The following is a 12064-nucleotide window of genomic DNA, read 5'->3' as shown; positions in this document are numbered from 1 at the left end:
GCCCTGCCTTCCCCTGCACCCACTCTTCCCTCTCCTGCCCTGCCTTCCCCTGCACCCACTCCTCCCTCTCCTGCCCTGCCTTCCCCTGCACCCACTCCTCCCTCTCCTGCCCTGCCCTGCCTTCCCCTGCACCCACTCTTCCCTCTTCAGCCCTGCCTTCCCCCTGCACCCACCCTTCCCTCTCCTGCCCTGCCTTCCCCTGCACCCACTCCTCCCTCTCCTGCCCTGCCTTCCCCCTGCACCCACTCTTCCCTCTCCTGCCCTGCCTTCCCCTGCACCCACTCCTCCCTCTCCTGCCCTGCCTTCCCCTGCACCCACTCCTCCCTCTCCTGCCCTGCCCTGCCTTCCCCTGCACCCACTCTTCCCTCTCCAGCCCTGCCTTCCCCCTGCACCCACCCTTCCCTCTCCTGCCCTGCCTTCCCCTGCACCCACTCCTCCCTCTCCTGCCCTGCCTTCCCCCTGCACCCACTCTTCCCTCTCCTGCCCTGCCTTCCCCTGCACCCACTCCTCCCTCTCCTGCCCTGCCCTGCCTTCCCCCTGCACCCACCCTTCCCTCTCCTGCCCTGCCTTCCCCTGCACCCACTCCTCCCTCTCCTGCCCTGCCCTGCCTTCCCCTGCACCCACTCCTCCCTCTCCAGCCCTGCCTTCCCCCTGCACCCACTCTTCCCTCTCCTGCCCTGCCTTCCCCTGCACCCACTCCTCCCTCTCCTGCCCTGCCCTGCCTTCCCCTGCACCCACTCCTCCCTCTCCTGCCCTGCCCTGCCTTCCCCTGCACCCACTCTTCCCTCTCCAGCCCTGCCTTCCCCCTGCACCCACCCTTCCCTCTCCTGCCCTGCCTTCCCCTGCACCCACTCCTCCCTCTCCTGCCCTGCCTTCCCCCTGCACCCACCCTTCCCTCTCCTGCCCTGCCCTGCCTTCCCCTGCACCCACTCTTCCCTCTCCTGCCCTGCCCTGCCTTCCCCCCCGCACCCACCCTTCCCTCTCCTGCCCTGCCTTCCCCATGTATCCACCTTTCCCTCTCCTGCCCTGCCTTCCCCTGCACCCACCCTTCCCTCTCCTGCCCTGCCTTCCCCCTGCACCCACCCTTCCCTCTCCTGCCCTGCCTTCCCCCTGCACCCACCCTTCCCTCTCCTGCCCTGCCTTCCCCCCCACACCCACCCTTCCCTCTCCTGCCCTGCCTTCCCCATGTACCCACCTTTCCCTCTCCTGCCCTGCCTTCCCCTGCACCCACTCCTCCCTCTCCTGCCCTGCCTTCCCCTGCACCCACTCTTCCCTCTCCTGCCCTGCCCTGCATTCCTCCGCATCCACCCATCCCTCTTCTGCCCTACCCCTGCCTTCCCTCCCGCATCCACCCTTCCTCTCCTGCTCTGTCCTTTCTTTCCTATGCACTCATCCTTCCTCTCGCACGCACCCTTCCCTCTCCAGCCCTGCCTTCCCCCTGCACCCACCCTTCCCTCTCCTGCCCTGCCTTCCCCCCGCACCCACCCTTCCCTCTCCTGCCCTGCCTTCCCCCTGCACCCACCCTTCCCTCTCCTGCCCTGCCTTCCCCCCCGCACCCACCCTTCCCTCTCCTGCCCTGCCTTCCCCATGTACCCACCTTTCCCTCTCCTGCCCTGCCTTCCCCTGCACCCACTCTTCCCTCTCCTGCCCTGCCTTCCCCCTGCACCCACCCTTCCCTCTCCTGCCCTGCCTTCCCCCCCGCACCCACCCTTCCCTCTCCTGCCCTGCCTTCCCCATGTACCCACCTTTCCCTCTCCTGCCCTGCCTTCCCCTGCACCCACTCCTCCCTCTCCTGCCCTGCCCTGCCTTCCCCTGCACCCACTCCTCCCTCTCCTGCCCTGCCCTGCCTTCCCCTGCACCCACTCTTCCCTCTCCTGCCCTGCCTTCCCCATGTACCCACCTTTCCCTCTCCTGCCCTGCCTTCCCCTGCACCCACTCCTCCCTCTCCTGCCCTGCCTTCCCCTGCACCCACTCCTCCCTCTCCTGCCCTGCCTTCCCCTGCACCCACTCCTCCCTCTCCTGCCCTGCCTTCCCCTGCACCCACTCTTCCCTCTCCTGCCCTGCCCTGCATTCCTCCGCATCCACCCATCCCTCTTCTGCCCTACCCCTGCCTTCCCTCCCGCATCCACCCTTCCTCTCCTGCTCTGTCCTTTCTTTCCTATGCACTCATCCTTCCTCTCGCACGCACCCTTCCCTCTCCAGCCCTGCCTTCCCCCTGCACCCACCCTTCCCTCTCCTGCCCTGCCTTCCCCATGTACCCACCTTTCCCTCTCCTGCCCTGCCTTCCCCCTGCACCCACCCTTCCCTCTCCTGCCCTGCCTTCCCCCCCGCACCCACCCTTCCCTCTCCTGCCCTGCCTTCCCCATGTACCCACCTTTCCCTCTCCTGCCCTGCCTTCCCCTGCACCCACTCCTCCCTCTCCTGCCCTGCCCTGCCTTCCCCTGCACCCACTCCTCCCTCTCCTGCCCTGCCCTGCCTTCCCCTGCACCCACTCTTCCCTCTCCTGCCCTGCCTTCCCCATGTACCCACCTTTCCCTCTCCTGCCCTGCCTTCCCCTGCACCCACTCCTCCCTCTCCTGCCCTGCCTTCCCCTGCACCCACTCCTCCCTCTCCTGCCCTGCCTTCCCCTGCACCCACTCTTCCCTCTCCTGCCCTGCCCTGCATTCCTCCGCATCCACCCATCCCTCTTCTGCCCTACTCCTGCCTTCCCTCCCGCATCCACCCTTCCTCTCCTGCTCTGTCCTTTCTTTCCTATACACTCATCCTTCCCCCCGCACTCACCCTTCCTTCTCCTGCCCTAACCTTGCCTACCACCCCTCGCATCCACCTTTCCCTCCCTTTCCTTCCCAGTCTGGCTTCCTCCAGCATTTCTCACTAAGCAAGAATTTATGACCCCTGAGGCAGGCAATTAGTGCCGAAACACGGTGCTGTGTTAGGCCTTTGCTTGTATTTATTTATTTTTTTATTTATGGCTCATTTGTATCCCACATTTTCCCACACATGCAGGCACAATGTGGCTTACAGAAAATTAGAAAAAATTACAAATTGTGAAGATACAGATAAAGGGAACAAAGGATATACAAGGGGAGCATTAACTAACAGTGGAAAACTAGGCAAGATGGGGAATGTATTGGGGAATATTAATCAACAGAGTAACTAGGAGAGTACGTTTTAACAAAGAGGTAAGTTTTCAGCAATTTCTTGAAGAGGATGTGGTCCATTTGCATTTTGAGGTGCTTCGGCAGAGCATTCCAGAATTTTGGGGCATTAATAGCGGAAAGAAGAGGAAAAAATCATCTTGTATTTGACGCCCTTGCAGTTAGGAAAATGTAGTTGAAGATATGACCGTGCAGCAGGCACAGAATTCCTTAGTGGAAGATCAATCAAGCTGAGCATATATTCCGGGACAAGGCCATAGATAATTTTATGGGTTAAAGCACAGATTTTAAAAGTGATACGTTCCTGTACAGGTAGCCAATGGAGGTTGTAGCGCAGAGGCTGTGCATGTGCGAATCGTTGTTTACCCAAAATCAGTCTCGCGGCTGTGTTCTGGACTGTCTGGAACTTTTTTAATAGAGTGATTTTGCAGCCCACATAAATCCCACTGCAGTAATCAAGATGGGACAGGACTAACCAGTGCACAAGGGTACGGAACAGCTCTCTGGGAAGGAAATATCTTATGCGCCGGGGCCTCCACATAGCATTAAACATTCTTTTGGAGACCATTTGCACGTGATTGTCTAACTGTAGGTGCACGTCCAGATTCACTCCTAAAAGACGCAAACTGTTGGAAATTGGTAGAACATAGTCTTTAACTGGAAGTGTAGTTTCAGTGAGTGTGCTATGGGGGGACGAGAGTATGAGACATTGGGTTTTGTCCTTGTTCAGTTTAAATCGAAACACCTGAGCCCAGTGTTCAATAGTGGAGAAGCTAGCTTCAATGAGATCAGCGATTTCGGATACGGTGGTATGAAAGGGGATGTAGTTGGTTATGTCGTCGGCATAGATGAACGGATTAAGGCCTAGGTTCACTAGAGCTGTGGCTAATGGTATCAGCATGATATTAAATAATGTTGGTGAAAGGAGTGAACCCTGGGGTACCCCGCAAGAGGCATTCCATGGAGCAGAGATGGCTGAATTCACTTTGACCTGATAGGATCTTGAGGTTAAGAAGCCCTTGAACCAGTGTAAAACCGACCCTCCTATGTCGAAGGAGTCTAGTAGATGAAGTAGTTTGTCATGGTCCACCATATCGAAGGCGCTTGACATGTCAAATTGAAGCAGTAGTACTTTCCGACCAATGGATAGCTCTTGTTTGAAGTTTGATAAGATGGTGACTAGAACTTTCTCAGTGCTATAATGGGTACGGAAACCTGACCGCGAATGGTGAAGGATGTCAAAGTTAATCAGGAATTCATTCAACTGGGCGTTCACCATACTCTCCATTAATTTGCTAATCATGTGTCAACAGTAAAGTGTTCTGAGTTTTGATGAACATCTCGTGTCTCTGGTCTTTCTCAAGCCTTCTCCTCTTTCATCTGCTGATTACATTTTCGGGGGATTTCTTTTGGTTCTAATAAAATTAACAGACATATCAACAAATAAGAACTTCCATACAATGAAATAAAATTGAAATCATCCAAAAACCTGCTGAAAATAGAAGGATTTAATTATTTCCTAAAGGAGAGCACAGGTTGGGCTTATCACAGTTGTTGGGGTAATATTACTACTACTTATCATTTCTAAAGTGCTACTAAACGTATGCAGCGCTGTACACTTGAACATGAAGAGACAGTCCCTGCTGACAGAACTTATAATTGAATTAGGACAGACAAACAGGACAAACAAGAGATAAGGGAATATTAAAGTGAGGATGATAAAATAAAGGTTCTGAACAAAGTGAACAAGGGTTAGGAGTTAAAAGCAGCATCGAAAAGGTGGGCTTTTAGCTTAGATTTGAAGACGGCCAGAGATGGAGCTTGACGTACTGGCTCAGGAAGTCTATTCCAGGCATATGGTGCAGCAAGATAAAAGGAACGGAGTCTGGAGTTAGCAGTGGAGGAGAAGGGTGCAGATAAGAGAGATTTACCCAGTGAACGGAGTTCCCGGGGAGGAATGTAGGGAGAGATGAGAGTGGAGAGGTACTGAGGAGCTGCAGAGTGAATGCACTTATAGGTCAATAAGAGGAGTTTGAACTGTATGCGGAAATGGATAGGAAGCCAGTGAAGTGACTTGAGGAGAGGGCTAATATGAGCATAACGACACTGGCGGAATATTAGTCATGCAGCAGAATTTTGAACAGATTGAAGAGGAGAGAGATGGCTAAGTGGGAGACCTGTGAGAAGGTGGAGTGGCCTAGTGGTTAGGGTGGTGGACTTTGGTCCTGAGGAACTGAGTTCAATTCCCACTTCAGGCACAGGCAGCTCCTTGTGACTCTGGGCAAGTCACTTAACCCTCCATTGCCCCATGTAAGCCGCATTGAGCCTGCCATGAGTGGGAAAGCGCGGGGTACAAATGTAACAAAAATAAAATAAATAAGCAAGTTGCAATAGTCTAAGCGAGAGGTGATAAGAGCGTGGATGAGGGTTCTGGTAGTGTGCTCAGAAAGGAAAGGGCGAATTTTGGTGATATTATAGAGAAAGAAACGACAGGTTTTCGCAGTAATAACTGAGGAGCTGCCACTGTGAATATTATTTCTCTATATTCCTCCAGTCTCACCTGTCTGAACGATGGAATTTCAAGTAAACTCTGACTCTGGGACCTCAAAGAATGAGTACAAGTGTAAATTTTCGTAGTGAGAAACACATAAAGGGGATTCATCATACAGTATTTTAAAGATGAATAGGGTAACAGGGTTTTGGATTTGATAAGCCGCCTTTCTGTGGTAATACAACTCCATTAATATTGGGGTGATACTCCCTGAGATTAAGCAGACTGTGGCATTCTGAGCCAGCTGAAGGGCTCGAAGGTTTAGGTTTTTTGGCAAATCTAAAACTAAATCATTGCAGTAGTCGAATCATAGAAAGACAAAAGCGCCCGAACCACAGTGCCATAATTTTCAGCGCTTAAAAAGTCACGTAAGTTTCTTAACCATTTTCATCTCAAAGATATTTTTCAACAAACGTTTCTTAAATGTACTTTCATAGAAAGGGCGGTATCTAAAGTTACACTCAAATATTTCATCTCACTCACAATAGGAATGTCACGACCATCAAAAGTGAAAGTAGAGTGAAAACTTGGATCCTTCTTTCCGGATAAAAATATCATCTGTGTTTGGTCATGTTTAAGCGAAACTTATTAACCATCAACCATGATTTCACTTTATTCAAACACATTTGAAGAAAGGCAAAGGTGTCGGGAAAAAACGCTGTGTGTCATCGGCACAGAGCTGATAACGAAACTCCCAAGCAGGCTAGAATTTAACTAAGTGGAGCAATGTAGAAGTTAAACAGTAATGAAGAACCTTGTGGGACATCAGAGGAAGCATTAAGCAATGAAGGGGAAAGGGAAATGGGACTTGATATACTGCCTTTCTGAGGTTTTTGCAACTACATTCAAAGCGGTTTACATATATTCAGGTACTTATTTTGTACCAGGGGCAATGAAGGGTTAAGTGACTTGCCCAGAGTCACAAGGAGCTGCAGTGGGAATCAAACCCAGTTCCCCAGAATCAAAGTCCAGCTGCACTAACCACTAGGAACATTCCATGTAGAAGCCTGCCCTTGCAGATCAGCAATGCGGCCGCACAGGCTTCTGTTTCTGTGAGTCTGACGTCCTGCACATACATGCAGGACGTCAGACTCACAGAAACAGAAGCCTGCGCGGCCGCATTGCTGATCTGCAAGGGCAGGCTTCTATATGGAATGTTGCTAGTGGAATAGCAACATTCCATGTAGAATCTCCAATAGGGAAAGGAAACTGGGACTTGACATACCACCTTTCTGAGGTTTTTGCAACTACAGTGGTGGAAATAAGTATTTGATCCCTTGCTGATTTTGTAAGTTTGCCCACTGACAAAGACATGAGCAGCCCATAATTGAAGGGTAGGTTATTGGTAACAGTGAGAGATAGCACATCACAAATTAAATCCGGAAAATCACATTGTGGAAAGTATATGAATTTATTTGCATTCTGCAGAGGGAAATAAGTATTTGATCCCCCACCAACCAGTAAGAGATCTGGCCCCTACAGACCAGGTAGATGCTCCAAATCAACTCGTTACCTGCATGACAGACAGCTGTCGGCAATGGTCACCTGTATGAAAGACACCTGTCCACAGACTCAGTGAATCAGTCAGACTCTAACCTCTACAAAATGGCCAAGAGCAAGGAGCTGTCTAAGGATGTCAGGGACAAGATCATACACCTGCACAAGGCTGGAATGGGCTACAAAACCATCAGTAAGACGCTGGGCGAGAAGGAGACAACTGTTGGTGCCATAGTAAGAAAATGGAAGAAGTACAAAATGACTGTCAATCGACAAAGATCTGGGGCTCCACGCAAAATCTCACCTCGTGGGGTATCCTTGATCATGAGGAAGGTTAGAAATCAGCCTACAACTACAAGGGGGGAACTTGTCAATGATCTCAAGGCAGCTGGGACCACTGTCACCACGAAAACCATTGGTAACACATTACGACATAACGGATTGCAATCCTGCAGTGCCCGCAAGGTCCCCCTGCTCCGGAAGGCACATGTGACGGCCCGTCTGAAGTTTGCCAGTGAACACCTGGATGATGCCGAGAGTGATTGGGAGAAGGTGCTGTGGTCAGATGAGACAAAAATTGAGCTCTTTGGCATGAACTCAACTCGCCGTGTTTGGAGGAAGAGAAATGCTGCCTATGACCCAAAGAACACCGTCCCCACTGTCAAGCATGGAGGTGGAAATGTTATGTTTTGGGGGTGTTTCTCTGCTAAGGGCACAGGACTACTTCACCGCATCAATGGGAGAATGGATGGGGCCATGTACCGTACAATTCTGAGTGACAACCTCCTTCCCTCCGCCAGGGCCTTAAAAATGGGTCGTGGCTGGGTCTTCCAGCACGACAATGACCCAAAACATACAGCCAAGGCAACAAAGGAGTGGCTCAGGAAGAAGCACATTAGGGTCATGGAGTGGCCTAGCCAGTCACCAGACCTTAATCCCATTGAAAACTTATGGAGGGAGCTGAAGCTGCGAGTTGCCAAGCGACAGCCCAGAACTCTTAATGATTTAGAGATGATCTGCAAAGAGGAGTGGACCAAAATTCCTCCTGACATGTGTGCAAACCTCATCATCAACTACAGAAGACGTCTGACCGCTGTGCTTGCCAACAAGGGTTTTGCCACCAAGTATTAGGTCTTGTTTGCCAGAGGGATTAAATACTTATTTCCCTCTGCAGAATGCAAATAAATTCATATACTTTCCACAATGTGATTTTCCGGATTTAATTTGTGATGTGCTATCTCTCACTGTTACCAATAACCTACCCTTCAATTATGGGCTGCTCATGTCTTTGTCAGTGGGCAAACTTACAAAATCAGCAAGGGATCAAATACTTATTTCCACCACTGTACATTCAAAGCGGTTTACATATATTCAGGTACTTATTTTGTACCAGGGGCAATGGAGGGTTAAGTGACTTGCCCAGAGTCACAAGGAGCTGCAGTGGGAATCGAACTCAGTTCCCCAGAATCAGAGTCCACTGCACTAACCACTAGGAACATTCCATGTAGAAGCCTGCCCTTGCAGATCAGCAACGCGGCCGCACAGGCTTCTGTTTCTGTGAGTCTGACGTCCTGCACATACATGCAGGACGTCAGACTCACAGAAACAGAAGCCTGCGCGGCCGCATTGCTGATCTGCAAGGGCAGGCTTCTATATGGAATGTTGCTAGTGGAATAGCAACATTCCATGTAGAATCTCCAATAGGGAAAGGAAACTGGGACTTGACATACCACCTTTCTGAGGTTTTTGCAACTACATTCAAAGCGGTTTACATACATTCAGGTACTTATTTTGTACCAGGGGCAATGGAGGGTTAAGTGACTTGCCCAGAGTCACAAGGCGCTACAGTGGGAATCAAACTCAGTTCCCCAGGATCAAAGTCCACTGCACTAACCACTAGGCTACTCGAAGTCATGATGGATTACTATGAAGCAGCCTATGGGAAGAGAAAGGTTTTTAACCTCTTCCTGAAGCTGAGGTAGCTGTTTTCTGTTCTGATAGGAATAGGTAGAGAGTTCCATAATTTGACTCCAAGTACGGGGAATGGAGAGCTGAAAATCTTCTGATGGTGAGCTGTGCATAAGCCTTATAACTTTGGTTGACTGGGTGCTTTTACTGAGGCCTTTTTTCTCCATTTTTTGGTGTGTGCTGGATTATTTTTCTCTTTCAGTGTATTTCGCACATACACTATTAAAATATATATTTTTGAGAAATGTTTTGATATAATATTTTGGCTTCTGTGAACCTTTTGTCCTTAAGTCTATACCAGATGCCGCAACCCGCCTTTTCAGGAGAGGACTGTCACGAAACGCCTAGCCACCCATCTGGGGTTACTCTGCTGCCACTTAGAAGGTCTATCCCTAGCACAGCTCAGGTCAGCCTGCACCTGCCGCTTGTGCTCTACACTAGCACCCTCCTCCCACCAACTGGGTCACAACCGCCTCTGGGCGAGTCTCCCATTCTCAAATTATCCTCAGTGATTTCTAAGTTACTGGAGCCACACTCTCAGTGGTCCCACAGTTCCCAAAAAGCACTCACAGACCCAACACACAAACCACTAAGATTATCAGTCCAGACAGGCAGAATGAACAAACAAATGTGTTTATTCCCATACTGGAAAAAAATTTGCAATTAGCATACTATATACGGGTAACTGAAACATGGATCAATTATAATATTAACTAAACATTTGCGTACTGGCTAAACAGTACCTGGGAAGATCAGGACATATAACTGTTCACAGAGCCTTAGCAAAGAGATCTGTCTCCCTCTTCTTCCAGGCTAAGACTGAAGCAACAGTCAGCACTACTGGGTAATTTCAAACTGCAGGCCAATCAGAGCCCAGAAGTCAAGTTTCAAATAAAAACTGGTTACATCACTACAGACACTTCCTATTATCTGTGTTCCAAATAAAGACAAGTCAGTCCTCTGTAACAGCTTTAGGCATAAACATGCACCATCTGCTGGCCAAACAGGAGAAATACACTTCAGAACAACACAGGAAAATATCCAATACATTTTACATGCTTAAAACACACTGTTTCTTCACAAGGACATTTTATCTTTCCTTATGTAGATGATTGACTGGTGTCAGGTCAGACTGCACAAGATGTGACCAGTACCATACGAGCCACAATATCAATGCTTTGGAGTCTAGGCTTCATTATAAATGAAGAAAGGTCCTACCTGATTTCATGCCAGACAATATGTTACATTGGTGTCCTACTAGACTGAGCCACTCTTTCTTCCAGACTACAGAAAACAAAACCTGCAAACGCATGTGCTCAGATCTAGAAGGTCTGCGTGGCTGACCGCTCCACATGCAAATGTTGGGTGACGTGGGCCTCCACAGTTCACATAATTCTATCATTGCTTCTGTTTCATATTATTTTACGTTGTTTGCTTTTTCAAATTTTATTGTAAAGTGCCGTGAGGCTTCTGGCGAGAGGCATTTAATTAAGTGTATGAAATAAGAGTACCCATCACCAGTGGTGTAGCTACGTGGGGCCTGGGGGTGCCTGGGCCCCCGTAGATTTGGCCCTGGACCCCTCTGCCGACGACCCGCCCGACCCCCCCTCCCGCCGCCAACCCTGCCTTTGCTGGCGGGGGACCCCAACCCCCGCCAGCCGAGGTCCTCTTCTTCTCGCAAAAGGCTTCCTTCTGTTTCTGGCGTCCTGCAGGACATCAGACTCACAGAACGAAGCCTTGCAGATCAGCTGATCTTCAAGGCTTCATTCTGTGAGTCTGACGTCCTGCACCTACAACGTGCAGGACGTCAGAAACAGAAGGAAGCCTTGGGCGGGAAGAAGAGGACCTCGGCTGGCAGGGGTTGGGGTCCTCTGCCAGCAAAGGTAGGCGACGGCAGGTTGCCGGGGGAGGGGGTCGAAAGGGTCGGCGGCGGGGGAACAAAGTCGGCAATGGCGGGGGGGGGGGGTCGGCGGCCCTGGGGGTGGGGCTAAAATGTGCCCCCTCACCTCGGGCTTTGGACTCCCCTCCCGCCGAAGTCTGGCATCACACATGGTACCTCTAAACCCTGTCTGTCTGAAAGTGAACCTTTCGCTGAATGCAGTATCCAAATTCAACAGAGTTCAAAAAATACGCAGTTCTTTAAAGGGTTGTAGGTCAGTTCCCAACTGGACAATTCCCACCATACCAGGAAGGACAATCTCCACCCATAACCCAAAAAATACAAAACACACTAGGACAAGTAATCTCCCTCCCTTTTCTCTTCCAGATCATTTGGGGGGGGGGCAGTACCCCCTCACCCCCTCCCCACAACATTTCAGTCCCTCAAAATGACACACTGATTACAATTTTGTTAAAAAAAAGGCTAGGGAGGGTGGGAAATGACTGGGGGGGGGGGTGAAACCCTTGGTGGGGATTGTCCCCCTTAAGTGGGAATTGTCCCGGTGGGAATTGTCCTAGGTGGGAATTGGTGGGTGGAAACTCGCCAGATACCCTTTAGACCAGTCCACCCGATGGCTCAGTGCCAGTGATCACCTGTGAAGGACTCTGGCTTCTCTTCCCAGCTCAGATGCCCCAACTCTTCAGGTTGGCCAAGGATGCTGCAGAGGTAATGCTCACAGCCCTGAAAAGGAAGAGCCATAGTCGACATACAATGGCGACATCTACTGGCTGGATTTAGGGCCCATGACTTCAGGGTCCAGAAAAGAGCCTTACTAGTGTGTGGTTCTGGCTGAGGTCCATCACTACAAACTACCGCAAGTTGGCAGGGATCCAAAATAGTGGAGAAATCCCTGGAAGTTGTGAATAAAGGTTTGTAGTCCCGATCCCAGTCTTAGTTCTAACTGAGCTGCAAGTAGAAAGAAAGAGGAGGAAATTTGACTCCAGAACATCA

At 50.4% G+C, this 12064-nt stretch overlaps 1 protein-coding gene across 4 annotated transcripts in view; it reads left to right on the top strand.

Annotated features, from left to right (window-relative positions):
- The window catches only part of ITGA11 (integrin subunit alpha 11), a 316149-nt gene that overhangs the window by 248676 nt on the left and 55409 nt on the right, over positions 1 to 12064 (top strand). The gene's annotated exons all lie outside the window — the stretch shown is intronic.

This window comes from Microcaecilia unicolor, chromosome 1, assembly GCF_901765095.1.
Source record: "Microcaecilia unicolor chromosome 1, aMicUni1.1, whole genome shotgun sequence".
NCBI lineage: Eukaryota > Metazoa > Chordata > Amphibia > Gymnophiona > Siphonopidae > Microcaecilia > Microcaecilia unicolor.
The sequence above is the reverse complement of the archived record's forward strand: the minus strand, read 5'-3'. Positions and strand labels throughout refer to the sequence as shown.